General features: G+C 37.1%; 1 non-coding gene and 1 pseudogene across 1 annotated transcript; one reads left to right on the top strand and one right to left on the bottom strand.

The window, feature by feature from the left end:
- The first annotated feature begins 1,220 nt into the window (after positions 1-1,220).
- On the top strand, positions 1,221-1,399 carry LOC135008894 (U1 spliceosomal RNA; annotated as a pseudogene).
- Positions 1,400-3,482: 2,083 nt separating this feature from the next.
- On the bottom strand, positions 3,483-3,645 carry LOC135008732 (U1 spliceosomal RNA). Its single transcript, XR_010208381.1, has one exon. It is a non-coding gene; the product is annotated as a U1 spliceosomal RNA (small nuclear RNA).
- Between the last annotated feature and the right edge of the window lie 8,676 nt (positions 3,646-12,321).

Raw genomic sequence — 12,321 nt, 5'->3', positions numbered from 1 at the left:
GTCTGTTGCCAGCAGGCTCCCTGAAAATAAAAAAATCTAACAAATATACTTTCTGTCAGGAAACTCAGGAGAGCTCCCTGAAAAGCACCCAGTCTCCTCTGGGCACAGTAGTAAACTGAGGTCTGGAGGAGGGGCATAGAGGGAGGAGCCAGTGCACACCCAGATCTAAAGTCTTTCTTAAAGTGCCCATGTCTCCTGCGGAGCCCGTCTATCCCCCATGGTCCTTACGGAGTCCCCAGCATCCTCTAGGACGTAAGAGAAAAATTATGCTTGCAGAAAAATCCAATTGAGTGATTAAACAGCTCCAGAGCTGCTCTGTAAGGCAAGTAAAAGGGTGTGGGCCCTGCAGCACTACCTGTAGTTTGCATTGTGCATTGGAAGCCTAGTTTGCTGTCTGTTTCCACTTCTTTTTTCTTGAGCCCCTCCCATCTATACCCTTGTGCACTATCCTGACTTCTCCTCCCGTCTGCTTACTTTGTGCCTTCCAATGCACAATGCAAACTACAGGTAGTGCTGCAGGGCCCACACCCTTTTACTTGCCTTACAGAGCAGCTCTTGAGCTGTTACAGTGCCCAGCTGCTGCAAGAAATCAGCGTGAATGCTTCAGGGGCTGGGGCATGGCCAACATGAGCCCCACACCGAAGGAGGGTGGGGGTGTTTAATGCGAACTAGGGGTCTCGCACAATGCGAACTACAGGTAGTGCTGCAGGGCCCACACCCTTTTACTTGCATTACAGAGCAGCTCTGGAGCTGTTACAGTGCCCAGCTGCTGCAAGAAATCAGCTTGAATCCTTCAGGGGCTGGGGCATAGCCAACATGAGCCCCACACCGACGGAGGGTGGAGGTGTTTAATGCGAACTAGGGGTCATCCAAGTGCCGCAAAAGGCCGCCATGCCCTGCACGCCCCTTTTCTCTTTTCATATGCAGACGAGGGTTGAAGCCAACTTTGACCCACTGCTTGGATGACATCGCCATATGCAAATCCATCTGCTGCAGGCCTTCCCCCAGGAATGCTTGCACTAGTTGTTGCATTTGGTTTGTTGTTTGGGGGTGCTTCAGTATTAGGCAGCCTTCTGCCCTCCCATGTTCATCTGAAAATATGTGTTCTCCCTGCAGTTGTTGTCCCCAGATGAGAGTTCCCTTGTGCTGCCTCAGTTGAATCTCCTTTACTTGACAGAGATGTGCCTGAGCAGCGGCCCTCCCCAGCCCTATCCCAAATCATACTTATTTTGCATAGGAGATACCATGGTCATGAAGACTGTTCTCCCAGGGTGCGGTTCATTCATTGCATTCTGGGTATGCTGACCCCTGTGATTTCCCCAAATGTGGGAAACTCGACTGCATTATTTAATGCGAACTAGGGGTCATCCAAGCACCGCAAAAGGCCGCCATGCCCTGCATACCCCTTTTCTCTTTTCATAAGCAGACGAGGTTTGAAGCCAACCTTGACCCACTGCTTGGATGACATCACTTGCTGCCTTTCCAATGAAGCAAGTTTAATTTAATAATAGGTGAAAAACCATCCCTACAAAGGTGATAATCAGATACTTGGCTTTGTGGACACTTTTCAGAGCACAAATTTGTTAGCATAAAAATAAAGCCAGAAAATGAAGAGCTGTTTAATCACTCAATTGGATTTTTCTGCCAGCATATTTCTTTTTCTCTGCAACCCACTGCTAAATTGTGCTTTGTGGCTGTTTTTTTTATAAAATCACTTAATCAAATCTAACTCTGATTACATCAGAGAAGGCCAGGTTCCCTACACCATAAGAGGTGGTTTGAAATTTTTACTTGTCTACTTAAAGATCACCAAAATCTGATAACAAGGTCAATTACGTCCCTAGGTGGGATTGAACCACCAACCTTTTGGTTAACAACTGAACACGCTAACTGTTTGTGCCTCAGAGACACTTTGCGAAAGTACATACTGACAAAGGCTAATAAGCATTCATCTAGAACGTTTCCTAGAAAAACTTTAAAAAGTCAATAATCTGGAGAGTTTTTGTAAGATGTTTCTTCCATCAACCAATGAAGAAACACATTGGTACTTTCCCATGATGAGTGAGTGCTTCAGGATCTCTTGCACTTACATGTGCAGCAGAGTACTGTAATGGAAGCATGCTGGGTCCATAACCCAGAGGTAGGCAGATTGAAACTATCCTCTGCTATATGCATTGTTTTTTGTTAATTAAAGTAATCCAAAACTGGGATTGATATTTTTGCTCTTTTATTTTTACTTAAAGTACAATAACTTTTACCATTTTAATTTGTTTTAATAGTATATTGACAGTATTGTTTTCTTTCAAAAATCCACTTAATTTTCTTTACCCTATTATTAAAATGGTAATTGACAAAAACAAACTACATTGTCACCAGAAGAGCAGTACAAAATATACAAGTGATATATTAAAATCATCTTTCCAGCTTTAATTTCAATGATGCCTTGGTGCAACAATTTTGTGAGAAACATCTTCACCCATAAAGAAAGATTTTCTTAATTCCTTACCTGTGTGCTGATTAGATATCACCTTGTTTTCACATTAAACAGACTTCCCCTTGAGGAAGCAGCAAGGATGCAGTGACGTTTATGTTTCCTGGTGTCAACCTGTATTATTTCAGTAGACATTGAAATGAGGATGCATCTTGCTGCCTTTCCAATGAAGCAAGTTTAATTCAGTAATAGGTGAAAAACCATTCCTACTAAAGGTGTTAATCAGAGACTTGGCTTTGTGGACACTTTTCAGAGAGCAAATTTGTTAGCATAAACATAAAATCAGAAAATGAAGAGCTGTTTAATCACTCAATTGGACTTTTCTGCCAGCATAATTTTTTTTCTCTGCAACCCACTGCTAAATTGTGCTTCCTAGCTGTTTTTTATAAAATCACTTAATCAAATCTAACTCTGATTACATCAGAGAAGGCCGGGTACCCTACACCATAAGAGGGGGTTTGAAATTTTGACTTGTCTACTTAAAGATCACCAAAATCTGATAACAAGGTCAATTACGTCCCTGGGTGGGATTGAATCACCAACCTTTAGGTTAATAGCCATACACACTAACTGATTGCGCCATAGCGACACTTTGCGAAAGTACATACTGACAAAGGCTAATAAGCATTCATCTAGAACGTTTCCTAGAAAAACTTTAAAAAGTCAATAATCTGGAGAATTTTTGTAAGAAACACATTGGTACTTTCCCATGATGAGTGAGTGCTTCAGGATCTCTTGCACTTACATGGGCTATTAACCAAAAGGTTCCCACCCAGTGATGTAATTGACCTTGTGATCAGATTTTGGTGATCTTTAAGTAGACAAGTCAAAATTTCAAACCCCCTCTTATGGTGTAGGGTACCTGGCCTTCTCTGACGTAATCAGAGTTAGATTTAATTAAGGTGCGCAAGGGCATAGAAGGGAGCGGTTTAAGAAAAGAGAAGTGGAAACAGACAGCAAACTAGGCTGGAGAGAGACCTGAGACAAAGAGATCTGAATTATACGAGAGCCGACCAGGGGAAACACAAATTATGCAGTCAAGTTTCCCACATTTGGGGAAATCGCAGGAGCAGCACACCCAGAGTGCAATGGGTGAGCCTTGCCCTGGGAGAAGCACCTTCATGATCATAGTATCTCACCTGGCAGGTAAGTAGGAGTTGGGCTAGTGCTGGGGAGGGTCGCTGCTCGGGTACGCCCCTGTCAAGTGAAGGAGATCCAACTGAGGCAGCACAAGGGAACTCTCGAAAGAAGAACAAGGCTAGAGGAAGATCTGAGACAAAGAAATCTGACTTTTACCAGAGCTGACCAGAGGAAAGCACAAACACAGTCCCCCACTACCACCAGGAAACATTAACGCCACTGCATCCTTGCTGCTTTCTCATGTGGTAGTCTATTTAATGTGAAAACAAGGTGATATCTAATTAGCACACAGAAAAGAAAATTAAGTGAATTTTTGAAAGAAAACAATACTGTCAATATACTATTAAAACAAATTAAAATGGTAAAAGTTATTGTACTTTAAGTAAAAATAAAAGAGCAAAAATGTCAATCCCAGTTTTGGATTACTTTAATTAACAAAAAAAATGCATATAGCAGAGGATAGTTTCAATCTGCCTACCTCTGGGTTATGGACCCAGCATGCTTCCATTACAGTACTCTGCTGCACATGTATGTGCAAGAGATCCTGAAGCACTCACTCATCATGGGAAAGTACCAATGTGTTTCTTCATTGGTTGATGGAAGAAACATCTTACAAAAACTCTCCACATTATTGACTTTTTAAAATGTTTCTAGGAAACGTTCTAGATGAATGCTTATTAGCCTTTTTCAGTATATGCTTTTGCAAAGTGTCGCTGTGGCGCAATCAGTTAGTGTGTAAGGCTATTAACCAAAAGGTTGGTGGTTCAATCCCACCCAGGGACGTAATTGACCTTGTTATCAGATTTTGGTGATCTTTATGTAGACAAGTCAAAATTTCAAACCCCCTCTTATGGTGTAGGGTACCTGGCCTTCTCTGATGTAATCAGAGTTAGATTTGATTCAGTGATTTTATAAAAACAGCTAGGAAGCACAATTTAGCAGTGGGTTGCAGAGAAAAAGAAATATGCTGGCAAAAAAATCCAATTGAGTGATTAAACAGCTCTTCATTTTCTGGCTTTATTTTTATGCTAACAAATTTGTTCTCTGAAAAGTGTCCACAAAGCCAAGTCTCTGATTAACACCTTTGTAGGGATGGTTTTTCACCTATTACTAAATTAAACTTGCTTCATTGGAAAGGCAGCAAGATGCATCCTCATTTCAATATCTACAGAAATAATACAGGTTGACACCAGGAAACATTAACGCCACTGCATCCTTGCTGCTTTCTCATGTGGAAGTCTGTTTAATGTGAAAACAAGGTGATATCTAATTAGCACACAGGTAAGGAATTAAGAAAATCTTTATTTAAGGGTGAAGATGTTTCTCACAAAATCGTTGCCCCAATGCATCATTGAAATTCAAGCTGGAACGATGATTTTAATATATCACTTGTACATTTTGTATTGCTCTTCTGGTGACAATGTAGTTTGTTTTTGTCAATTACCATTTTAATAATAGGGTAAAGAAAATTAATTGGATTTTTGAAAGAAAACAATACTGTCAATATACTATTAAAACAAATTAAAATGGTAAAAGTTATTGTACTTTAAGTAAAAATAAAAGAGCAAAAATATCAATCCCAGTTTTGGATTACTTTAATTAACAAAAAAAAATGCATATAGCAAAGGATAGTTTCAATCTGCCTACCTCTGGGTTATGGACCCAGCATGCTTCCATTACAGTACTCTGCTGCACATGTAAGTGCAAGAGGTCCTGAAGCACTCACTTATCATGGGAAAGTACCAATGTGTTTCTTCATTGGTTGATGGAAGAAACATCTTACAAAAACTCTCCACATTATTGACTTTTTAAAATGTTTCTAGGAAACGTTCTAGATATATGCTTATTAGCCTTTGTCAGTATGTACTTTTGCAAAGTGTCGCTGTGGCGCAATCAGTTAGTGTGTATGGTTATTAACCAAAAGGTTGGTGGTTCAATCCCACCCAGGGACGTAATTGACCTTGTTATCAGATTTTGGTGATCTTTAAGTAGACAAGTCAAAATTTCAAACCCCCTGTTATGGTGTAGGGTACCTGGCCTTCTCTGATGTAATCAGAGTTAGATTTGATTCAGTGATTTTATAAAAACAGCTAGGAAGCACAATTTAGCAGTGGGTTGCAGAGAAAAAGAAATATGCTGGCAAAAAAATCCAATTGAGTGATTAAACAGCTCTTCATTTTCTGGCTTTATTTTTATGCTAACAAATTTGTTCTCTGAAAAGTGTCCACAAAGCCAAGTCTCTGATTAACACCTTTGTAGGGATGGTTTTTCACCTATTACTAAATTAAACTTGCTTCATTGGAAAGGCAGCAAGATGCATCCTCATTTCAATGTCTACTGAAATAATACAGGTTGACACCAGGAAACATTAACGCCACTGCATCCTTGCTGCTTTCGCATGTGGAAGTCTGTTTAATGTGAAAACAAGGTGATATCTAATTAGCACACAGGTAAGGAATTAAGAAAATCTTTATTTAAGGGTGAAGGTGTTTCTCACAAAATCGTTGCCCCAATGCATCATTGAAATTCAAGCTGGAAAGATGATTTTAATATATCACTTGTACATTTTGTATTGCTCTTCTGGTGACAATGTCGTTTGTTTTTGTCAATTACCATTTTAATAATAGGGTAAAGAAAATTAAGTGGATTTTTGAAAGAAAACAATACTGTCAATATACTATTAAAACAAATTAAAATGGTAAAAGTTATTGTACTTTAAGTAAAAATAAAAGAGCAAAAATATCAATCCCAGTTTTGGATTACTTTAATTAACAAAAAAAAATGCATATAGCAGAGGATAGTTTCAATCTGCCTACCTCTGGGTTATGGGCCCAGCATTTTTCCATTGCAGTACTCTGCTGCACATGTAAGTGCAAGAGATCCTGAAGCACTCACTCATCATGGGAAAGTACCAATGTGTTTCTTCGTTGGTTGATGGAAGAAACATCTTACAAAAACTCTCCAGATTATTGACTTTTTAAAGTTTTTCTAGGAAACGTTCTAGATGAATGCTTATTAGCCTTTGTCAGTATGTACGTTTGTAAAGTGTCTCTGTGGCGCAATCTGTTAGTGTGTTTGGTTATTAATCAAAGGGTTGGTGGTTCAATCCCACCCAGGGATGTAATTGACCTTGTTATCAGATTTTGGTGATCTTTAAGTAGACAAGTCAAAATTTCAAACCCCCTTCTTATGGTGTAGGGTACCTGGCCTACTCTGATGTAATCAGAGTTAGATTTGAATAAGTGATTTTATAAAAAAAACAGCTAGGAAGCACAATTTAGCAGTGGGTTGCAGAGAAAAAGAAATATGCTGGCAGAAAAATCCAATTGAGTGATTAAACAGCTCTTCATTTTCTGGCTTTATTTTTATGCTAACGAATTTGTTCTCTGAAAAGTGTCCACAAAGCCAAGTATCTGATTAACATATTTGTAGGGATGGTTTTTCACCTATTACTAAATTAAACTTGCTTCATTGGAAAGGCAGCAAGATGCATCCTCATTTCAATATCTACTGAAATAATACAGGTTGACACCAGGAAACATTAACGCCACTGCATCATTGCTGCTTTCTCATGTGGAAGTCTGTTTAATGTGAAAACAAGGTGATATCTAATTAGCACACAGGTAAGGAATTAAGAAAATCTTTATTTAAGGGTGAAGATGTTTCTCACAAAATCGTTGCCCCAATGCATCATTGAAATTCAAGCTGGAAAGATGATTTTAATATATCACTTGTACATTTTGTATTGCTCTTCTGGTGACAATGTAGTTTGTTTTTGTCAATTACCATTTTAATAATCGGGTAAAGAAAATTAATTGGATTTTTGAAAGAAAACAATACTGTCAATATACTATTAAAACAAATTAAAATGGTAAAAGTTATTGTACTTTAAGTAAAAATAAAAGCTAAAATATCAATCCCAGTTTTGGATTACTTTAATGAACAAAAAAAAAATGCATATAGCAAAGGATAGTTTCAATCTGCCTACCTCTGGGTTATGGGCCCAGCATGCTTCCATTGCAGTACTCTGCTGCACATGTAAGTGCAAGAGATCCTGAAGCACTCACTCATCATGCGAAAGTACCAATGTGTTTCTTCATTGGTTGCTGGAAGAAACATCTTACAAAAACTCTCCAGATTATTGACTTTTTAAAGTTTTTCTAGGAAACGTTCTAGATGAATGCTTATTAGTCTTTGTCAGTATGTACTTTTCGCAAAGTGTCTCTGTGGCGCAATCGGTTAGTGTGTTCAGCTATTAATCAAAAGGTTGGTGGTTCAATCCCATCCAGGGACGTAATTGACCTTGTGATCAGATTTTGGTAATATTTAAGTAGACAAGTCAAAATTGCAAACCCCCTCTTATGGTGTAGGGTACCTGGCCTTCTCTGATGTAATCAGAGTTAGATTTCATTAAGTGATTTTATAAAAAAACAGCTAGGAAGCACAATTTAGCAGTGGGTTGCAGAGAAAAAGAAAAATGCTGGCAGAAAAATCCAATTGAGTGATTAAACAGCTCTTCATTTTCTGGCTTTATTTTTATGATAACAAATTTGTTCTCTGAAAAGTGTCCACAAAGCCAAGTATCTGATTAACATCTTTGTAGGGATGGTTTTTCACCTATTACTAAATTAAACTTGCTTCATTGGAAAGGCAGCAAGATGCATCCTCATTTCAATATCTACGGAAATAATACAGGTTGACACCAGGAAACATTAACGCCACTGCATCTTTGCTGTTTTCTCATGTGGAAGTCTGTTTAATGTGAAAACAAGGTGATATCTAATTAGCACACAGGTAAGGAATTAAGAACATCTTTATTTAAGGGTGAAGATGTTTCTCACAAAATCGTTGCCCCAATGCATCATTGAAATTCAAGCTGGAAAGATGATTTTAATATATCACTTGTACATTTTGTATTGCTCTTCTGGTGACAATGTAGTTTGTTTTTGTCAATTACCATTTTAATAATCGGGTAAAGAAAATTAATAGGATTTTTGAAAGAAAACAATACTGTCAATATACTATTAAAACAAATTAAAATGGTAAAAGTTATTGTACTTTAAGTAAAAATAAAAGAGCAAAAATATCAATCCCAGTTTTGGATTACTTTAATTAACAAAAAAAATGCATATAGCAGAGGATAGTTTCAATCTGCCTACCTCTGGGTTATGGACCCAGCATGCTTCCATTACAGTACTCTGCTGCACATGTAAGTGCAAGAGATCCTGAAGCACTCACTCATCATGGGAAAGTACCAATGTGTTTCTTCATTGGTTGATGGAAGAAACATCTTACAAAAACTCTCCACATTATTGACTTTTTAAAATGTTTCTAGGAATCGTTCTAGATGAATGCTTATTAGCCTTTGTCAGTATGTTCTTTTGCAAAGTGTCGCTGTGGCGCAATCAGTTAGTGTGTAAGGCTATTAACCAAAAGGTTGGTGATTCAATCCCACCAAGGGACTTAATTGACCTTGTTATCAGATTTTGGTGATCTTTAAGTAGACAAGTCAAAATTTCAAACCCCCTATTATGGTGTAGGGTACCTGGCCTTCTCTGATGTAATCAGAGTTAGATTTGATTCAGTGATTTTATAAAAACAGCTAGGAAGAACAATTTAGCAGTGGGTTGCAGAGAAAAAGAAATATGCTGGCAGAAAAATCCAATTGAGTGATTAAACAGCTCTTCATTTTCTGGCTTTATTTTTATACTAACAAATTTGTTCTCTGAAAAGTGTCCACAAAGCCAAGTCTCTGATTAACACCTTTGTAGGGATGGTTTTTCACCTATTACTAAATTAAACTTGCTTCATTGGAAAGGCAGCAAGATGCATCTTCATTTCAATGTCTACTGAAATAATACAGGTTGACACCAGGAAACATTAACGCCACTGCATCCTTGCTGCTTTCGCATGTGGAAGTCTGTTTAATATGAAAACAAGGTGATATCTAATTAGCACACAGGTAAGGAATTAAGAAAATCTTTATTTAAGGGTGAAGATGTTTCTCACAAAATCGTTGCCCCAATGCATCATTGAAATTCAAGCTGGAAAGATGATTTTAATATATCACTTGTACATTTTGTATTGCTCTTCTGGTGACAATGTAGTTTGTTTTTGTCAATTACCATTTTAATAATCGGGTAAAGAAAATTAAGTGGATTTTTGAAAGAAAACAATACTGTCAATATACTATTAAAACAAATTAAAATGGTAAAAGTTATTGTACTTTAAGTAAAAATAAAAGAGCAAAAATATCAATCCCAGTTTTGGATTACTTTAATTAACAAAAAAAAATGCATATAGCAGAGGATAGTTTCAATCTGCCTACCTCTGGGTTATGGACCCAGCATGCTTCCATTACAGTACTCTGCTGCACATGTAAGTGCAAGAGGTCCTGAAGCACTCACTTATCATGGGAAAGTACCAATGTGTTTCTTCATTGGTTGATGGAAGAAACATCTTACAAAAACTCTCCACATTATTGACTTTTTAAAATGTTTCTAGGAATCGTTCTAGATGAATGCTTATTAGCCTTTGTCAGTATGTACTTTTGCAAAGTGTAGCTGTGGCGCAATCAGTTAGTGTGTAAGGCTATTAACCAAAAGGTTGGTTATTCAATCCCACCCAGGGACTTAATTGACCTTGTTATCAGATTTTGGTGATCTTTAAGTAGACAAGTCAAAATTTCAAACCCCCTGTTATGGTGTAGGGTACCTGGCCTTCTCTGATGTAATCAGAGTTAGATTTGATTCAGTGATTTTATAAAAACAGCTAGGAAGCACAATTTGGCAGTGGGTTGCAGAGAAAAAGAAATATGCTGGCAGAAAAATCCAATTGAGTGATTAAACAGCTCTTCATTTTCTGGCTTTATTTTTATGCTAACTAATTTGTTCTCTGAAAAGTGTCCACAAAGCCAAGTATCTGATTAACATATTTGTAGGGATGGTTTTTCACCTATTACTAAATTAAACTTGCTTCATTGGAAAGGCAGCAAGATGCATCCTCATTTCAATATCTACTGAAATAATACAGGTTGACACCAGGAAACATTAACGCCACTGCATCCTTGCTGCTTTCTCATGTGGAAGTCTGTTTAATGTGAAAACAAGGTGATATCTAATTAGCACACAGGTAAGGAATTAAGAAAATCTTTATTTAAGGGTGAAGATGTTTCTCACAAAATCGTTGCCCCAATGCATCATTGAAATTCAAGCTGGAAAGATGATTTTAATATATCACTTGTACATTTTGTATTGCTCTTATGGTGACAATGTAGTTTGTTTTTGTCAATTACCATTTTAATAATAGGGTAAAGAAAATTAAGTGGATTTTTGAAAGAAAACAATACTGTCAATATACTATTAAAACAAATTAAAATGGTAAAAGTTATTGTACTTTAAGTAAAAATAAAAGCTAAAATATCAATCCCAGTTTTGGATTACTTTAATGAACAAAAAAAAAATTCATATAGCAAAGGATAGTTTCAATCTGCCTACCTCTGGGTTATGGGCCCAGCATGCTTCCATTGCAGTACTCTGCTGCACATGTAAGTGCAAGAGATCCTGAAGCACTCACTCATCATGCGAAAGTACCAATGTGTTTCTTCATTGGTTGCTGGAAGAAACATCTTACAAAAACTCTCCAGATTATTGACTTTTTAAAGTTTTTCTAGGAAACGTTCTAGATGAATGCTTATTAGTCTTTGTCAGTATGTGCTTTTTGCAAAGTGTCTCTGTGGCGCAATCGGTTAGTGTGTTCAGCTATTTATCAAAAGGTTGGTGGTTCAATCCCACCCAGGGACGTAATTGACCTTGTGATCAGATTTTGGTGATATTTAAGTAGACAAGTCAAAATTGCAAACCCCCTCTTATGGTATAGGGTACCTGGCCTTCTCTGATGTAATCAGAGTTAGATTTGATTAAGTGATTTTATAAAAAAACAGCTAGGAAGCACAATTTAGCAGTGGGTTGCAGAGAAAAAGAAAAATGCTGGCAGAAAAATCCAATTGAGTGATTAAACAGCTCTTCATTTTCTGGCTTTATTTTTATGATTACAAATTTGTTCTCTGAAAAGTGTCCACAAAGCCAAGTATCTGATTAACATCTTTGTAGGGATGGTTTTTCACCTATTACTAAATTAAACTTGCTTCATTGGAAAGGCAGCAAGATGCATCCTCATTTCAATATCTACGGAAATAATACAGGTTGACACCAGGAAACATTAACGCCACTGCATATTTGCTGTTTTCGCATGTGAAAGTCTGTTTAATGTGAAAACAAGGTGATATCTAATTAGCACACAGGTAAGGAATTAAGAAAATCTTTATTTAAGGGTGAAGGTGTTTCTCACAAAATCGTTGCCCCAATGCATCATTGAAATTCAAGCTGGAAAGATGATTTTAATATATCACTTGTACATTTTGTATTGCTCTTCTGGTGACAATGTAGTTTGTTTTTGTCAATTACCATTTTAATAATAGGGTAAAGAAAATTAAGTGGATTTTTGAAAGAAAACAATACTGTCAATATACTATTAAAACAAATTAAAATGGTAAAAGTTATTGTACTTTAAGTAAAAATAAAAGAGCAAAAATATCAATCCCAGTTTTGGATTACTTTAATTAACAAAAAAAAATGCATATAGCAGAGGATAGTTTCAATCTGCCTACCTCTGGGTTATGGGCCCAGCAT

The sequence above is a fragment of the Pseudophryne corroboree genome, unplaced genomic scaffold (assembly GCF_028390025.1).
Source record: "Pseudophryne corroboree isolate aPseCor3 unplaced genomic scaffold, aPseCor3.hap2 scaffold_223, whole genome shotgun sequence".
Taxonomy (NCBI): Eukaryota; Metazoa; Chordata; class Amphibia; order Anura; family Myobatrachidae; genus Pseudophryne; species Pseudophryne corroboree.
Note: the sequence above shows the minus strand (reverse complement) of the source record. Positions and strands in the feature narration are given on the sequence as shown.